At 34.9% G+C, this 15,804-nt stretch overlaps 1 long non-coding RNA gene across 1 annotated transcript in view; it reads right to left on the reverse strand.

Moving 5' to 3' along the window:
• LOC102135612 (uncharacterized) overlaps positions 1-15,804 on the reverse strand; it is a 112,382-nt gene that overhangs the window by 15,464 nt on the left and 81,114 nt on the right. The window contains exons 2-3 of the long non-coding RNA XR_006700488.2: positions 9,199-9,264; positions 6,102-6,190 (exon numbers count right to left, since the gene is read on the reverse strand). This is a non-coding gene — a long non-coding RNA (uncharacterized lncRNA). The remainder of the gene's footprint in view (positions 1-6,101; positions 6,191-9,198; positions 9,265-15,804) is intronic.

A 15,804-nucleotide genomic window follows, 5' to 3' on the forward strand; every position in this document is an offset into this window, starting at 1 on the left:
ATTTTTTAAGCCATTATCTGTTGGTAAACATTTGGATTGTTTTCATATCTTGACTACTGTGAATAATGCTGCAATTAACATGGAAATGCAGGTATCTATTCAAAATCTTGATTTCAATTTTTTTGGAATGCATACCAGGAAGTAATATATGGTACACACACAAGGAGGTATTGTTACATATTATAAGATACATGTAATATATAATATCTATAATATATATTAAACCTATATATAACATATATTTTATATATTACATATATACCTAGATACATATGTATACATATACACACATACATATATATGTGTGTGTGTATATATATAGAGTGAGAGACAGAGATCACAATTGTTGATGAGGATGTAAGGAAATTGGAATCACTATACATTGTTGATGAAGATAAAGTATGGTGCAGCCACTATGGAAAATGTTATGAACTGTACCCAAAACACTAAAAACTGAATGACATATGATCTATATGTGCATTTTTAAATTATAAAACAATTGAAGATTTTTATTTAAGTTAAATTGAATATTTTAATACATAGCACATTTTAGAGGAACATAGTGTAACATTCTGAGATAAATAAAATATTTTATACTTTGATTAGGATGACATTGTCAAAGATTATTCAACTCTGTACATTAGATATGTGCATTTTACCATATGGAAGTGTTACATGGACTGGAAAAATGTTAATATATGGAATTGGTAGAAAAAATTCCAAGAAAGGAAGGAGGCTTAAAGATTAAGAGAACAGGCCGGGCGCGGTGGCTCAAGCCTGTAATCCCAGCACTTTGGGAGGCCGAGACGGGCGGATCACGAGGTCAGGAGATGGAGACCATCCTGGCTAACCCGGTGAAACCCCGTCTCTAGTAAAAAAATACAAAAAAATAGCCGGGCGAGGTGGCGAGTGTCTGTAGTCCCAGCTACTCGGGAGGCTGAGGCAGGAGAATGGCGTAAACCCGGGAGGCGGAGCTTGCAGTGAGCCGAGATCCGGCCACTGCACTCCAGGCTGGGCGACAGAGCGAGACTCCGTCTCAAAAAAAAAAAAAAAAAAAAAAAGATTAAGAGAACAGTGTTTGTGCAGAACCCTTCAAAAGACCAGCGTTTAAGTGGCACGGCAAAGTTTAATAGCCCACAAAGGAGATGTTGCAAAATTCTTACGCACAAAGGTGTAAGAACAAGGAGCATGTTGAGTCATGGAATTGAGGGAGTAGAGCTGCAAAAACAAATGAGTAACATTTTGAAATTTGGCAGTGATGTACGTTTAAAAACAAAAGCTATACTTGCTGATTTCATATAGCACCATTAAAGTTGCAGCTGCTATTAATGGGAATTGTTCCAGAGACATAACAGAGATACATACAAAAACTGGAATGAGGCAGTGGAGAGTGCATTTAGGGTGTGTTCTTTAGGTGTAAAGTGGGGAGGGATGATACTTGGTAAAGTATCAAGAGATAAAGGAGTGACGATACTTGTATATGTGCGTTAGTTAAGGACATAGAAAGAATGAGAAAAACAACATAAATAAACTGGGTAAATGACTGAGGAACGAAGTCCGGAAAGAGGAGGTGGAACTGTTATTCAAAGTATAGGTAAATGACTTCCATCATGTAAAACTGACGGACATCTACTTAAAATTGGAATCAATATTCTCAACGAAGCAGAAAGCAGGTTTTAGAAATGTAACGAAGGTAGTTAGCTAGACAGAAGTTAATGAAAGAGACAACTAACTGTGTTTGATGGGCTGTATTAATGGCTGGAAAAAACTTGAACCGAAGTAGCTTTGTCATGATAACATTTTGTTTTCTCAAAGAGAATGAAAATTATATTAATAATAATCACTTATAAACTGCATGGTGTGCACCATACACTGTTCAAAGCTCATTACATGGATAAACAAATTGAATTCGCACAAAATGTGTAATGTGGATAGTATTAGACTAATTCTGTACGTGGCAAAACTAAATTGTGGTGCAAAAAGACAAAGTAACTCGCCTAGTATCATTGTTAGTAAGTGCCAAGGTCAGGATTTGAATCGAGGCATTTTGACTTCAGAGTTTCCATATAACTAGGAAATTATATTGCTACTCTTTGGATGAAATAATAATGATAATAATATTTTTAATGTTGTTGATTAAACTGGAAAGAAGCCATACATTTAAAGATATAAGGTTTGAAGTTCAAATGGCTGCTAACAATATGCTGATAATTTTGTTGTTTATTTGACTTCATACCTAAGACTATTTTCTGGTAACCCACAAAGTTTATCTGTTGAATAATGGCTGAAAAGATATTGAGATTTATTTAGAAATACATATCTTAAGAATATGGTCTAGAAATGCTAAAATTGTATTCTTCTCTAGATATAGTGTGACAATTTGTATTAAAAATAATAAAACTTGGCCGAGCACGGTGGCTCACGCCTGTAATCCCAGCACTTTGGGAGGCTGAGGCGGGCGGATCATGAGGTCAGGGGATCGACACCATCCTGGCTAACACAGTGAAACCCCGTCTCTACTAAAAATACAAAAAATTAGCCAGGCGTGGTGGCGGGCACCTGTAGTCCCAGCTACTCGGGAGGCTGAGGCAGGAGAATGGCATCAACCCGGGAGGCGGAGCTTGCAGTAAGCCAAGATTGCGCCACTGCACTCCAGCCTGGGTGACAGAGTGAGACTCCATAAAATAATAATAATAATAATAATAATGTCAATAATTTTGGAAAATTGGTTTTCATTGAGGAAGTTATTAGAGAGACAGCTAAAATGCAAAAATATATGCCTTTTAGGAATTATATTTTATCAAGCTAATTCTACATTTTGGAAAAGCAATGGATGAGCTTTCTTTGACGTTAATCTTCATATTTCTAAATATCTAAAATAAAAACATATTCGTTGTTTTTTGTATATTTTATATCTATTTCCTACATTTATTTAGTAGTTTTCTTTGTATTTTATACCACCAAAATAACATCCCTAGAGACATGTATTTGTCAAGCCCTGCAGGACCTATTGAACAAATCTACCTTATAATAGATCGCCTCCCACAGAGCACGAACTTGAGGAAACAAAAAGTAATAAAAGTGTATTTTAAAGTTGTCCCAAAAGTGAACATCTAAGTAAGAAAAGCTCATCTCTACCCATCCAGCCAAATTTGTCGCAAAATATAAAGTACTTTAATAAATGGCATGATAAATTGCTAAAGTAACAACTTGCTATTTTATTTAAAGAACTGTAAGAGTCCACCACATCAGCTTTCTTTGCTCAACATAAGGGGAATGCAAGGATGTATTGGTTAAAACTATTTTTACTCTCTGGATTCCTTCTCTATGTCTAAATGTGCCACGTAATATACTGATCAACACAAGCAAGTGAGCTTACCGTTTCTTCTCTATAGGCTTCTGTTTTACATTTGAACTTCTTATGTATACCATTTTTCATTGTGATGTTCAGCTTTTATCCCCTGCACTCCAAATGCAGGGAAATGAGTTAATTATAAGTTACAGAAGCTCAGAACCACTTTTTTCCTCTGTTTGACTGCAGTCTAAAAATTCCAGATTATCCAAGAGAAACAAGAGGCTATGGTTTGAGTATTTGTCCTCTTCAAAACTCATGCTGGAGTTTGATTTTCAATGTGGCAGTATTGAAGGGTTAGAGTCTCTAAGAGGTGATTACGTCACAAGCATTCTGTCTGCATAGATGGATTAATCCATTCATGGATTTGTTGGTTAATGGGTTAGTGGATTAATAAGCTGACATGAGAGTGGGATGTGGCTTTCTTTATAAGAAGAGGTATAGATGCCTGAACTACAACACTCATCCTCCTCACCATGTGATGCTCTGCACTGCTTTGGGAGTCTGCAGAGTCCTACTAGAAAAAAGTCCCTCAGCAGGTGTGACCCTTTGACCTTGGACTTCTCAGCCTCCATGACTATAAGAAATACATTCATTAAAAAAAATTACTCAGTTTCAGATATATTCTATAAGCAGCAGAAAACAAACAAAGACTCACTTTCTTAGCTGGTTCTTTTTGGTACCTGCACCATGAATATATGAAAGTCTCAGGAGCTCCACATTCTTCTACATATTTATGCTTCTCTTTCTTTTAATTTTGGCCATTATAGTCTTTTAAGTATAATCTTTTAAATTTCAGCCATTTTCCCTAAAATTGATATAGCTGAACACTTTTTCAAGGCCTTATTGAACAATCATTTATTTTTTGGTGAACTCTGGGTCCTATATCATTCCTCATTGTCACTATTTATGTTAATTTCTTTTTGTTATTGAATTCATGCAAATAAAATATACTCTAGTTTTCAATATTTTTTTAGGTATACGCATTGAATATATTTTCTCTGTATCTGTGAATTATCCATTTTCTTAATAGTGTCTTTTAATGACAAATATTATTGATTTTAATAATGCCTAATTTTCTGATATTTTAAAGTGTTATTTTCACTGTTTTCTCTGCTGTTTACAATATTATTCTACCTAATGGTTATAAATATTTTATCTTTATTAAAAGAAAATATATAAATATAGATACATGTCACTTTAATATTTGTCCATAATGTGAAGTCGTGATTAGTATTCTTTTCTTTTAGTGTGTCTACAGTCTTTGCAGCCCTAATTTTTTTAAAAAAGCACATATTAATCATTACTTCACTCAACTTAAGCAAAGTCAATTAACTGAATTATATGTAGGTATATTTCTTGGTTATCTAGTATGATTATATTTTTGTATATCCACATGCCAATATTTTACTACATTATTTTGATTATTGTAGTTTATACTAAGTCTTATAACCAGGAACTTTGAGATATTCAATTGTATTCGTCTTTTTCTATTTGTTTTGACTATTCCAAGTCCCTTTCAATTAAAGGTAAATTATATAATCTATGTTAGTGCTTTTATAACAGCTGGCATAGAAAGTCTTGTTGATACCTTGTTGAATCTATAGGTCAATTTATAGAGAATTGATAACAGTATTGCATTTTAGCAACAGTGCATGTGGTCTATCTTTCCACTTGTTTACATCTTCCTCACTCCACTAAGCAATGTTTACAATTTCTCAGTCCCACAGCATTCCCATCTGCGTTTCTCCGCTACTCATTACCAAGGTATACACTTTCCTGACTTCTAACACTGTAGCCTGTTTCTGAAATTTATAAAAGTGGAGTCATACAACAGGTACTCTCTCGTACCTGGAATCTTTACTTTAACACTATGATTACAAGAATTATCCATTCTTAGTGTTGTACTATGCTTCGTGGTATAAATATACCAAGATTTATGTATTTATTCTACTGTTTTTGTACATTTGTACAAAATTTATTGATAGCACAGTAGAGACACATTTAAAAGTTTAAAAAGTAGCATGTTAAAGAGCTCCCTGAAATTATGACACCTGACATATGGTGTTTTGTTGGAGATTTATGGTGTTTAAGTTGGAGATAATTAGCTGAACTGTGTAATAATTAGGCAAGTGCAGGGTGATAATCAAGGTGGAGAAAGAGGGTAGCTTAAACAAAAGCGCTATATTAAAATGGCACTAAAGTATAAAAAATCTTTATACCTGAAGGTATAGCAAAGGTCAGGGAAGTAGTCAGAAAGCCATGATGTAGCAGATTGCTTGATGTCTTTAAATTTCATGTTACAAGGTATGGATTTTTTTCTCATAAGCAATGGAAGCATATTAAATAATCATTGAAATAAATGTGTGGATGCAATCCATGAATTAGAAGGTTGTTCAGTGAGAAAATATCTGTATTTCTCTTTTCTCCTATTTTATGAACTCCTGTGAATGCTTTGGATAGATACCAGTTTAAAGACATACAGGGAGACACACACACACACACACACACACACACACACACACACACACACACACCCCTGTGTGATTCTGTCCACAGAACTAGAATCCTGGGCTACGAGGCAGGTCAGAGATGGTGCTGAGAGGAAAGAGGTTGGGAGACAATTGAAAAATAGCCTAAATGATCATCAGTTCAAGCCTACTCCCTGTGAAGAGCTGGGAAACCTAAGGAAGCTTTGCTCATCAAATGTTTATCTGTCTGATGCATCATTAATAAACTATATACTTACAGTTTACCATAAGAAACCAAAACTTCTATAGGACTTTGCCAAGTCTCAATGTAGTCCTCTCTGTAGCCCTCAAAATGGGGTTTAGGCACCTTGCTTAAGTGGAGGAAAGATAAAAATGAACATAATATTTCCCATGATTTAGTGCAGAAGATCATTAGTATAAGACATAATGTTGCTCAGAGACTGAGGACCTAATTGAGACTATTCTAGTAGTGAGACCAGGAATGTTCGTTGGATGACCCAGAGAAGCTACTTTTTTGATCAACAGAATTACCTTGCATTGGAGACACTGGGGAAAGGACTAAGAAGAATAAGAAATAGATCAAAAAAGCTATGCCAGGAAACCCACACGTGTTCTGGGACAAACACAGTCAATTTGTAATACACAGGTAAACATTAAAGAAATTCATTATTCAGCTTTCAGGGAAACAGCAAGTGCCATTCATGAAGTAAATCCTCACACTTCCCAGAAAGAAGTCTTGGTGGATAAATGGAAATTAAAATCTGGTTGTGAAAGGAATTTAAGGGTTACAAAAATCCTGTTTGTGTCTTCCCATCTGGAATGGAAGCTGCTGCTTCTTTTTGTCTTCCAATGTGGGGGTTCAGTGGCCTCTGCCATGCTACCTTTCCTCTTTTCCTCTACAAGCAAAATTCCTTTACTACTGTAGCCTATGATGTTGCCATTACTATCACTACCACCACGGGTGACTAGTCTTTAACTGTCGATGCCAAGTACACCTGGACCGCTGTACCACGCAGGCCCAGTGGCGCCTCAACTGTGAAAGAACAATGAGTTAGCAGCCAACCCGCCTGGCAGCAGCTATCAGAGATCCCACGCTCTTACGTCAGCCTACCAGCACCAGAGAACTTGAAAAATCAGTTCCACTGAACACTCTAGCCCCAGCTCAGCCTGTCCTGCCTACTGCTGTCCTGACATATTTGCTGTTCGACTCAAAAGGATTAACCTTCCTGTGGTGACTGTGTGTGCCTAGTGACTCATTACTAAAGGCTTCTGATAGAAATGGCGGGGAGAAGAAAAGTCAAAAGAGAGTAATGGTATTCTGCGGGAAGACAGCAAGTATAACAACAATAACAACAAAAAACTCCCTTCTGTTTACAATGCCTTCAGTCATAATCAGTCAGAATTCTAGCGAGAAGCTGGAGCAAGCCTTGTTAGGTTGGTTTGGGGAGAATTGAGGGAAACTACTTTGCAGAAAAATGATATCATAAGTCCTCACTTTTTCCCTTCAAGTCATATATAGAAAACAATACTTTTTTGTATAGCAAACTTACATAATTATGGGAATATTATAGTTATCCAAAAATAACTCATCCAGAGAGACTCTGGCCAACCCAGACCCTAGCTGTAACTCCCGGAGGACCAAAGACTCAATAATAACATCAGGCTGCGAGCTAAAGATAATGTACTACAGGTTCTGAAGATAGATCATCATCAAAATATTAACCTGAAGAAATCTAGAATTCAGCCAAGAAATGTAGTCCCTAGGTATATCATTTGTTAGAACTGTTAAAATAAAATGCCACGGACAAGGCGGCTTTAACAACAGAAATTTATTTTCTCATAGAGGCTAGGAGTGCAAGATCTAAGTGTAGGCAGGGCTGTCTCTACGGAAGCTTCTCTCCTTGGCTTGTAATAATTGTCTTCCACCAGCATCTTCTCATGGTCATTATTGTTTGTGAGTCTTTGTCCTAACCCCCTGTCCTTATAAGGACAGCAGTTGCATTGCATTAGGGCCTACTGTATGACCTCATTTCACCTCAATTACTTTCCCAAAGCCCTATAACAAAGTTCAGTCACATTCTGAGATACTTGGGGTTAAGAATTCAACATATACATTTTATGAGGACACAGGTTCGTAGCACTAGGTTTAATAAGATATATAATTGAATTAATGATGTGATTTCACAAGCAATAGGACACTTACAAATGACCACATCTATCTAAGGTCACAGTACCTTTGGTTTCCTGTTTATAAGTTGAGTCACTAGATATATCATCAAGACTCTGCTTTCCTGAAAAGCAAAATACCTAGAAAAATATCCACTGATGTGAAGGTCAAAACATCTGCCCCATGATTTATTTCCAGATTCCTTTTATGGGATCAAAAGCTATGTAGAGAAATAGAAAAAAAGTCTTTTCAGCAGGTTGAAATTAAAGTGAATGACTTGAGTATCTTACAGGACAGTTATTCATTCCTTTTGTGACATTTGCAACTGTATTTTTCTCACACAGCCAGGCAATAAGCCAATTAAATATAACCAATTGGTTATCTTAAGTAAAATTCTATGTTTCTGCAGGTGAAATCTTCCACTAACTGAGGAAGAAACCGCTTTTGTAGTGGTAACTGCAACGTATACTGATGAGGTTAGCCCCCACCATATCCCTAAATCAGGTTCATTTCTCTTGGGCACCTGAATGACATAATATTGTTGGCTACTCCATGTTTGATCTTTGCTGTGTTTTGTTATTGTTGTTGTGGGGTGTGGGTGTGTGTATTTGTCATATTCAGTATTGGAAATAGAGAAAGAGTATCCAATACAGTATCCTAATCAATCACACTGTTCTCATAAGTAAACATTTCAGGAATGTTGCCAGTAGCCAAGAGAGTAATTTTATAGTCAAATATTACTAGAATTGTGATTTTAAAAGGAGAAGAGGAAAAAATCACCTTAAATTTACATCTCCCTTACCACTCTCATCTCAAGATGCTGGTGTAAGCAAGAAGTAAAGAATATATACTTTTGTAAAATTAGAAATTTAAAAACAAAGAGACTAATAAAATTTCCAGAGCACTAGATACTGGTAAACTACTTTTGATATAAATGGAAGGGCCACAGCAGTAATTCAGCCACAATATAGATATGTTCAATTTATCTCAACATTACATTTAATTACAAATTAGCCATAAATTATTTTTCTTCCTGGATAATTTGGATAGTGCATTTGTTTCTGGATTGACAGGGCAAGAGATTATAACCATATAGGGTATTAGCACCCCAAATATACAGAAAATATTAACTTATTATTAAATGACTAGGGGAATAACATGTTTGGAAGTAAAATCTCCTACATTACCTTATTTGGGTTATGGACAATACACTGCTGCAGCCCAGAGGTTGGTAGCAGTTATAGTCATGGATCCTGGAGATATGGAAGGATCAGCAAAGTTCAGTAACTATATGTACTTTGAGTATTGCAGCAGGCATGTACTACAAAGGTCCTCAATAATATCCACTGCCTCTTATTCACGCCCTTGTATAATAGTGTCTCCCCTTGAGTATAAGGTAGCCTAGTATGTTACTTCTAACCAATAGAATAAAGCAAAGTGGATGGATGGATGGAAAGGCTATTCTCATGATTAGGCTGCATAAGCGTGTAACTTCTGTTCTGACTATTCCCTTTGCTGGGTTCAGTAAAACAAACTGTATGTTAGAGAGGCCCAAATGGCAAGAAACTATAGGTAATTACAATCAAAGCAAGAAAAAGAGGTCCTCAGTCAAACCTCCTGTGAATACTTTTCCATGGAAGTCAATCTCTCCTTAGTTGAGCCTTCAGATGAAACACAGGCCTGGCTGACACATTGATCACAATCTTGTGAAGGAACCTGAAGCAGAAGATCCATCCATGACATATCCTGATGTATGACCCTCAAAAACTATGTGATGATAAACATGGGTTCCTTTGCCACCCAGTTTGTGGTAATTTGTTATGCAGTGACAAATAATTAATGCAGGGACCAAACACAGACTGATGGGGTTTGGAGACAGAAGGGAGGGAGGGACTTGTGATTTCAGTAGAGGATATAGAGAGCTAGAAAGGACATCACACCCACTCTTACAACGAAAAGTTCAAGGTAGGCTTCAAGTTTATGACTTATTTTGAATGCATCAGAGAGCTCTATTTAAGGAGGGGTGAATGCCTGTAAGGAGGCATGAACGTGGGACAGCTTTAGCTAGGCTAGAGGCAACAGGACACAGGAAAGAAGAGTGTAGCCAGGATTGTTCCCTAATTGGAGAAGGCCAAGTGTGGACTGATGAGTGTGAATCCCCTAGGGATTTTAACAAATGGGGACATGTGTATCCTCTATAGATTTTTTCTTTATGAACCATACTGAGCACTCACAGAATAGACTGGAAAAATTTTAAGGATGTGTCCCTTGTGATGCAGACCTGGGAGAAGGGAAGTTGCTGCATGAGAGACAAGAAGTTCTACCCAGAATTTTATTCCTTTACTTCCTAATAAAAAAATGTTCAGTTTATTGAGGTAAGGGCACAAGCACTGTCAGGGAACTAGGGAAAGCCCTTTTCATCTTGAGAAAAGGACCAAAATCTAAATAAACCTATACCTTATTAAGGAGCAGGTATACATGCTGGGCTACGCACTAAAGCCAGTGGAAGCTCAGAAGCATTAGAAAAGACCACATTGGTGAGATCCACTGAGGCTACATTTAAACAACAAAGAATGTCTGCCTGTCCCCAGCCACTCCCATTCCCACTAGGCTAACAAAAATCCAGTAACAATGATAGTAAAACACTGTTGAGAGGTAGAGAAGGAAAGATCTTGTAAGACGGCCATCTCTGAGATGCTAAACATAGGTAAGACCTAAAGCTAAGGGTAGAGCAGACATTGAGTAAAAATAAATATTTCATCAGAGTAGCTCCTCCCATTTCAAACACAAATTATTTCTATAAGAATTTGACATCCGGAAGTGCTAAGAACAAATGTAAAAAAGGCAAGACTTGAGAACTGGTCCATTTCCTAATCATAATAGCTCAAATTCTTACATTAAGTAGCAATTGAAAAAGAGAAGGTGTAGTCATTTGTAGGCATAAAAGCTGTTATTTTATTTACTGTAGTTCAGTTCAACTTATGTCATAAAAAAGAAATATATGAGGCATACGTAAGTCTAAGGAAAGCAATACACATCCAAGATCCAAAGTCATATTCAGATACAACACCAATGCAGGATCTCCCTCTCTATGATAAATATGTTGAAGTGTTTCAGGGAAGGTACAGAACATGCAGGATCATATGGGTAATGTCAGCAGCGATATGAAAATTATAACAAATAATTAAACAAAAATTATAGAAGTGAAAACACAGCAACACAGACAGTAAATGTGTTGCACTGGCTTGTGATAGTTTCATGTGTTGAATTGGCTAGGCTATAGTATCCAGTTATTCAATTAAACACTAATCTAGGTGTTGTTCTTGAGTATTTTATAGATGTAGTTACAATCAACAATCATTCCACTTTAAGTAAAATAAATTATCCCTAATAATTTGGATGGGTATCATCTAATCAGTTAAAAACCATGAGAGCAAATAAGTTTCACTGTGGAAGACTGTAGCCTCAGCTCCTGCATGATAGTATATAGTTTAATGGCTTGCCCCACAGATAGACTTTGCTGTAAAACCTTCCACTCATTCTCTACTCTCCCCCCTCTTCCCTCTTTAACTCCGACTGATTATATTTCTCTCAATGATGCAGGGCTCATTAATATACTCAACACATGTGAACAAAGAATAAGTGACTCTAGGTTAACAGAAGTTAGTCAAACCGAAACAGGTCCAGAGATAATAGGGATATGGGGCAAAATAGGGCATCCAAGAGCTATGGGAGAATGTCAGGGGAGGTACAGAAGCACTAGTAAAGAGTATGTTCCTGCGACCTAGCAACATGATGCCTATTTGATTGTTAAAAAGAATAGGGTGGAAGAAATATTTCAAGAAATAATAACCAAAATGTTTTTCAAAATTACCGACAGACAACAAACTGAAGAATCAATACCTTCAGAGAGCATCAAGGAGTATAAAACATAGAGGAATATCATTTTCAAATAAATAATATCAAAGAACATATATAAATCTTGAAGGTAACCAGAGGAATATAAGATAATATATTTTTAAAAAGTGAGAATGACCCCAGATGTCAGAAATCATGTTGTCTAGAAGACAATATATTGACATCTGTAAAGTGCTGAAAAGAAAAACAAAACAAAACCTGTCAACCCTGAATTCTATATCCAGTTAAAATATCTTCAAATGTTAAAAGGAAATATAGACTTTAACGTTTAAAAATGAATAAAGACATTCATTGGCACAACACCTGGATCAACACAAAGAAACAGAGCATGCTAGTAATGAATTAAATAAAGGCAATATAAAATATGTTCTTTTTATTTCTTAAAGCTATATTTTTACTAATTTTAGAAGATAATTATCTATGGAAAATCATAAAAAACAATTTTGTGTTTATAAAAATATAAATATAAGATGCATGACACAAATCAGACAAAAGATATATGAAAAGAATTGAAGATACAGTGGTCCAAGAACCTTAAACTAGATGGAAAGCATGATAAAATCATTTTCAGGTAGCCTGAATAAATTACAGATTAGCTGAAGTCAATATAAGGACTAGCGTATGGCAAGATTTTTAATTCTATCTTCTCAGCCTAAAATAAATTAAACAAGATCTCCTTGCACTATCTTCTTACAGTATCTCCTTAGATTGTAATTTGCCCTTAAACTATCAATTAACCTATAAACAATTCTGCAATTGTACTATCTACTTATAACTAGTGGAACTGAGGCACAAGCAGAAATGTACTTTGTATTGGTTTCTTGTAGGGCTTAGTCTAAAGATACTGGAATGCAGCTAACATCCAAGGCTCTGGAATATGATGACAAGCATTGTTAGGACTGTCAGTTCAGTGGAGCAACTAGATCAACTCTACCAGAACTGTGTTTTCATGACTGTATTTTTCTTTTCTTAGTCTTATTATCATATGGTCTCAATATAGAACCTATATCTTTGTTGCAATGTCTGCATTTCATCATGGAGAAAGAAGAGGAGAAAGGTGTTTGACTATATAAGAAAAATTTAAAAACATCCCAGTATGAGTGTATCAGAAATCCTATCAGCCAGAGTCTAGCTACTTGGTCATCTCTTGCTGGAAGCTTAAAAGAAAGAACTTAAAAATAGATTGGATTAGGGCCTAACAGTGTCTGATACACTATATTTCTACAAGGTGTGTAAATTTGTATCTAGTTTATAATAAAAAACATAGACCTTACTAAATGTATTACTATGTATCATACAATTTGTTTTATTTTCATTGGTCTCCATCAGCTCCCTTTTCATTTGATTACCTATTTTTCTTTGCATGTCAAAATGAAGAATAGATTTTAATATCTTTTATTACTACGAAGATATAATTTTTACTGTATAATTATTATTAAAACAATTTATCCTAAATCAAAATCATTTGATGATATATCTTTATTTTCTTGGATTTCTTCATCTTTCACATTTATGGCTTACATGTAAATTCAGTGTAACTAATATTATAGAAAAATTTTGTTGTGAGATATAAATGGCATTTCTTTCTTTTAAATTATATCACTATGTCATAAGTATCTATACTTAACTAAGGTACATTCCATGGATTGAAATCAGTAAAAAGCTCTACTAGCTGGGGCTGCTACTTACCTTTCAGCTTCTAAAAATACACTAGCATCCACGGCATGGATGTCTGATTTTTCTCCTGTTGTAATTCACTGTCATAGAGAAAAGTACAGTTGAAGAAACATATTATTATTTTATTATTTCCAAGTCAAATATTGGAGATTTGCTATTTGTAACACTGATATCTACTTATTTCAAAGCCTATTTGTTTAATTTTCTTTTTACTATGTACAATAATATGTTTTCTGAAAATAAATTGACTTTTTACATTTGGAAGTGCTTCCTGTAACTAGCAGCTGAAAGAAAGCGTCTGTCACATTATGTCAGCTTTTCCTCTCTGATCCCCTAGGGGGATGTTCTGAATCATTAGCTTATAATCAGTTTTTTGTTTTTAATTAAACATCAGCTGTATGATTGAGTCAGGCAAAAATAGGATTTTGCTCCTGGTCTCCCAAATAGATTTATGGAAGTAATGTTTGGCAAAATATTTAATAGGTTAATAATAATAAAGTTTATAAGAAAAGCACCACTTGGAGATTTCCATACATTAATTACTTTTAGGAAAGAGATAGAGTTTGAATTGTGTAATGTTAAACAAAATGTTATTGATCAAATCATTCTATAATTCAGATTTCAATAAATAAAATACATAAGTTGATTTTAATTACTCATTCAATTTTTTCTTTATTAATTTATTCAATCAATTATTTATTCAATCAGACCATTAGCAAATTTGCTAGTCTACATCAGTATGCTGGTGTATATAACTGTACAAGTGTGCATGCATGTGTGCATATGCATAACACCTGTAGTATATTTCTATACATTCAACAGTTGCAGATGAAATGTAAACTAGTATAAATTATACTGTTCAAATAAAGATTGTACCATCTACTAGTAAATGCCCAAGAAAACACATTTTTATTCGGCTTAGTTTAAACATAGATACAAACATTTAGCAAACTTTGTGCTTAATGAATAAGTGAAACATAGATATTTATAGAGAACATTTATTTGCAAATAACCAGTAGTCTATCAAAGAAAATATAGTTTTAAATTCTTTTGAATAAATCTACCAAAACATTTATTAATCTTTGGTTGGAATGCTTTTATTGATATATATATGATGAAGAAAAACAATATACAAGTATGAAATTATAAAAGTCAACACTAATCAGATTTAATAACTAAACTATATCTATATCTATATCTACCTATCTACAAACACACACACACACACATAAACAGAAAGAGCAAGATAAAAGTTAGGAAAGCTGATCATCAACAGCAACAACAACCAAAAAACAGTGAAACAAACCTACAAAATATCAGATGGAAAACTGAAACTCAAAATAGAAACAATAAATTAGTAAATAATAGAGATTTTAAGTATCTTATTCTGAAAAAAAAATCAAACAGATCCATTTGATTTACTTTAAAGTAAAATAGAAAACACAATGTTCTCTAGACAATCATGTCATCTGCAAACAGGGACAATTTGACTTCTTATTTTCCTAATTGAATACCTTTATTTCTTTCTCTTGCCTGATTGCCCTAGCCAGAAGTCCTACTCACTAAGTTGAGCAGGAGTGGTGAGAGAGGGCATCCCTGTCTTGTGCCAGTTTTTAAGGGGAATGCTTCCAGTTTTTGCCCATTCAGTATGATATTTGCTGTGGGTTTCTCATAAATAGCTCTTATTATTTTGAGATACATTCCATCAATACTGAATTTATTGAGAGTTTTTAGCATGAAAGGCTGTTGAATTTTGTCAAAGGCTTTCTCTGCATCTATTGAGATAATCACATGGCTTTTGTCTTTGGTTCTGTTTATATGCTGGATTACATTTATTGATTTGCATATGTTGAACCAGCCTTGCATCCCAGGGATGATGCCCACTTGATCATGGTGGATAAGCTTTTTGATTAGCTGCTGGATTTGGTTTGCCAGTATTTTATTGAGGATTTTTACATCAATGTTCATCAGGAATATTGGTCTAAAATTATCTTTTTTTATTGTGTCTCTGCCAGGCTTTGGTATCAGGATGATGTTAGCCTCATAAAATGAGTTAGGGAGGATTCCCTCTTTTTCTATTGATTGAAATATTTTTAGAAGGAATGGTACCAGCTCCAATGTCTCAGCCCAAAATCTCCTCAAGCTGATAAGCAACTTTAGCAAAGTCTCAGGATACAAAATCAATGTGCAAAATTACA

This window comes from Macaca fascicularis, chromosome 8 (assembly GCF_037993035.2).
Source record: "Macaca fascicularis isolate 582-1 chromosome 8, T2T-MFA8v1.1".
NCBI classification, from domain to species: domain Eukaryota; kingdom Metazoa; phylum Chordata; class Mammalia; order Primates; family Cercopithecidae; genus Macaca; species Macaca fascicularis.